Below are 4,704 nucleotides of genomic sequence, written 5' to 3' on the forward strand. Positions count from 1 at the left end.
AAACGAAATTAAATATAAAGAGTCAGAACTAAAAGAAATTAAATCAACCCTAACAACAAGACTAAATGAAATCTCAATTGAAAATCATACCCTCAAAGACAAATTACAAAAATCCTCCCACTTCTTTCACGAAACATTAGGGATGAAGGAGGTACAACTAATGGCAATTAAGCAAAACATTAATTCAACACCAAACGTAACAAAAGATACAGAATTAGAACAGACCCCAGTGAAGCAAAGAAGGGAGCACACACCACTACCACAACGGGGAAAAACAATAGAAAACAAAGGGGGTGAAAACAAAAAGACCACACAGAATCAGCCTAAAAATCACACATACAGCACAATAATAAAGAAGAACATCCATGCACAAAAAACGCTCGAAACACAACAAGAAAAGGGGCTAGGGATCACCCTCACAAGCACACACAAAAACTGGTCACAATTAGACATTAGAAGGGCAATACTAACGGAAATAAAAGTGCACGGGATAAACAGGGACAACTTTAAAATTCAAGACACAACTAAACGGGAAGACAAACAATATATTAGAATTAGAGACACACAGACCCTTCAACAGTTTAGGGACTTAATAAAGGCCAGTCCAGTATTATTAGAATACAGGGAGGAAACACAAGACACACCACAATTAAACAACACACCAAAACCACAAACAAACACAAAAAACGCCCCCAGAAAGAAACCACAAATCAAGATAGCCAAAGTGCTCAATGGGATTTTCCACGAAGAAATAATTTCCAGCTTCGTAGAACAATACCAGCTAGAAAGAGGGTCTATAAAAATAGTACATAGTTTTCAAACTGAAGGGGCCATCAAACACGACATGATAGCGGAATGCAGTATGGAAGTCCGGAACAAAATTATGAACATAAACAATCCAACACTAGACATTCTAGGTGTAGAACACAAACTTTCGGACTATATAACAGTACCGCGGTGCAGGCGTTGCCAAAAAATAGGACATACAGTAAAAAATTGCAAGAACACACTGCCCATTTGTGAGAATTGCTCACAGCGGCACAAGGGCAACACCTGCTTCAACCCGCCGCACTGTGCCAACTGCTACACATTAGGGCTAAAACTTAAAGAAAACATACACTTCGGGCACAACACATCACACCCCGACTGCTACGCATTCCAACATGCGTACTCGCAGCAAAGGGCCTGGCTCGGCTACCCCGACAATTAAGCCGTCCACCCATCTCAAGGCAGAGTAAGTATCACCCTTCCAGCCACCTCACACCATAGTTTACATCCTCACAAGATGCAGAACACACTAAAAATAGGGCAGCTCAACCTCAGAAGAGCGAGAGCAGCAACACAAAACTTCGAGAAGGTGATGAAGGAAAGAAAATTACAAATAGCCATCCTCTCAGAACCTTATCATGATCTGAAAGTTCTACCCAAAACCTGGCTAAAGTTTCAGTCACGTAACGATAAAGCAGCAATAATAATACCAACGAATAATTTAAACCCATATATCCAAAAAATAGAAGAAGACTACGTGCTCATCTCCATTAACATTGGAACAGACATATTAAATATCTTTTCAATATACATATCCCCAGCTAAGAACCACTACTCAATATATAAACAAATAGAAAAAGACATCTCCAAACTAAAGGGCAATATAATAATAGCTGGGGATCTAAACGCACATCACACATTGTGGGGACACCCAACATGTGACACACGTGGAGATGACCTAATTGCACTAGCCTTACGCCACAATGCAGACATCCTAAACAAAGACAACAGGACCCCAACTTTTGACAACGGAAGAGTCACGGGGTTTCCTGATGTTTCTCTATACATACAAAGTACAAGTCTGAACTGCCAAAACTGGGAAGTAGCAGACGAGGAGACTTTCAGTGATCACAAGCTCCTGACGTACGAAATAAGTAATTTTAATGAAATTAAGACAACAACCAGGTTTAACACGAAATACTGTAATTACAGGAAACTAAATAACAAATTAAAAGCAATAGAAACGGAAAATATCAACAAATTAGAACGTATATACAATAAATCCGACCTCATCACCTTCATAGAAGTACTCCACACATCACTACTTTCGGCATGTCACTCTGCCTTCAAGAAAAAGAAATTGCAGACCACACCTAAACAACACACACAATGGTGGACCCCAACACTCCAGTCCCATAAGAATTTAATTAAAGCCCTCTTTAAAAGAGTAAGTAAAACAACAGTCCCTCAAGAGAAAGAAGCATTAAGACTTCGTATAAAAAGGGAAACAGCAAAATATAAACTCCTGATAAGGCGGGAGAAAAAACAAAGCTGGCAGAATCTTTGCAACCGGACAACAGAATGTTTTTCAACAGCATATAGGGTAACTTTTGACAAAATTAAAGGTAAAGATGCAATAGTAAATGATAAAGGGGAGGTAAACTCAGATCACATTAAGGAAATCAGGAAAATAATAAGAAATATTTTTCCGGAAAGCACACAAAATAAAGCACAAAATAAAGTCACATATAAAAATCAAAATGAAGAACCCCCATTTACCCATTACGAAATTTCCAATGCAATCAGGGATTTAAACAATAATAAAGCCCCAGGCCCTGATGGGATAGACGGCAAAGGTTTAAAAGATATATACAGAATTATTCCAAATTTCATAGACAAAATTTTCAACCTTTGCCTAAAATTCAACTACTTCCCAACAGATTGGAAAAATGCAGAACTAATTCTTTTCAGAAAGCCAGACAAAACAACTTATGACAGGGACGGCAATCCAAAAATAACAATAAACTACAGACCAATGTGCTTAATTCCGACCCTTGGCAAAACACTAGAAAAACTCATTGCAAAACGTCTTTTACATCACCAACACGAAAATGGCTTACTTGCAGAACAACAGTATGGCTTTGTGCCAGGAAAATCCACAGAGCTAGCCATACAAGAACTAGTAAATAACATACAAACACAAAGAAAGAACGGTAATTATGTTCTGGCCATTTTCTTTGACATACACGGAGCCTTTGACAGTATCGAATACAGACAACTTAAAGAACAACTAAATGAACACAAGGTGAGCAAAACACTAATTAAACTAATCATGAGCTCAATAAAAAAGAGAAAGCTCACTTATGAATTAAATAATTTAAAAATAGATACTGTCCTAAGTAAAGGATGTCCGCAAGGTTCCTGCTTGAGTCCCATACTCTGGAACACACTAGCATATAAATTCCTAACAACACACATGCCAGAAGGAGTAAAAATACAAGCATACGCCGACGACTTTGCTGCAATAGTAGTTGCTAACAAAAAAGACGATCTCACAGCCAGGGGTCAACAAATGATAAACAAATTCACAGAATGGCTTTCTGAAAATAATTTACATTTATCAGAAGGTAAGACAATAGCTCTTAAACTTAGCAAAACAGATACAAACTCCACCCACGGGAAGGGTCGCAGGTACAGGGTACTCCGCACTCCTCCAACAATTAAAATTAATGACATAAACCTTAAATTCTCGGATAATGCTAAATACCTAGGAGTATACCTCAATGAAAATATGACCTGGACCCATCACATTAACTACATTAAGACCAAAGCGTCAGCAAAATTAGGTAATATTGCAAAATTAAAAGGGGGTAAATGGGGGTATAGCTTAAAGAATTTGAAGCAAATATACGATGCAGTAATCACAAAATCACTACTGCACGGTAGCAGCGTATGGGGACGTGACTTGAATGTACAAAATTCAGCAGGATTAATTACAGCACAAAGGACAATAGTCACCTGCCCTAGCACGGGGTTACAAAACAATACCGACAATTTCAGCTCAAATCTTAATAGGCGCACCCCCGCTAGATTTAGTCCTAAAATACGACTGCGGTATACAAAAATCTGCTACAACATGACCAAAATCAGGTCTTTAACAATAAAAGCTTTAATCACACAAAATATGAAAAAAGACCCAGGTTCCCATACCTAAAAGTAAATAGTAACTTCGAGGCTAAGTTCAACAATGTTATAAAAATAAAAGAACAACTAAACTACGAAGTATTCACCGACGGCTCGAAGACGGAATCAGGAGTAGGGAATGCATTTGCTAGCTTCAAGAATGACAGACTCATCTTTGAACAAAAGAATAGGCTAAATAATCAAAACACAGTGTTTCAAGCGGAGCTATCAGCAATAGAACAAGCAATAGACTGGATAAAAGTTAACTCGGATAACAATAAAACCTCAATAATCTGGACTGATAGCGAATCCTCAATAAAAGCAATACAAAAATATAAAAGTAATACCGTCCAAATTAAACGCACTAAAGACAAACTAAACAAACTAAGTAACATAAAATTAATTTGGCTAAAAGCCCACAATAATAATACCGGCAATGAGCTAGCAGATAAATTAGCGAAAGAAGCAACCGTCCAAGAGCAAATCACACTCGATTTACCCCTACCCAAATCTTACTTTAAAAAGCAGCTTAATACTCAGCTTAAAAATGCGTGGCAAGCCCAGTATGACTTAACAGAAAAGGATATCAAGCTATTTTACCCAACGGTAAGCTTTAAAAGGTATATAATAGACAAAGAGCTAATTCAGTTTATCACAGGTCACGGCCCCTTTCAAACATACCGGAAACGTTTTCACAATAAAGGTAATGGGAATTGCACATGCGGGGAGGTGGGAGACGTGGATCATTACGCC

Source organism: Uloborus diversus, unplaced genomic scaffold, assembly GCF_026930045.1.
Source record: "Uloborus diversus isolate 005 unplaced genomic scaffold, Udiv.v.3.1 scaffold_1450, whole genome shotgun sequence".
Taxonomy (NCBI): Eukaryota; Metazoa; Arthropoda; class Arachnida; order Araneae; family Uloboridae; genus Uloborus; species Uloborus diversus.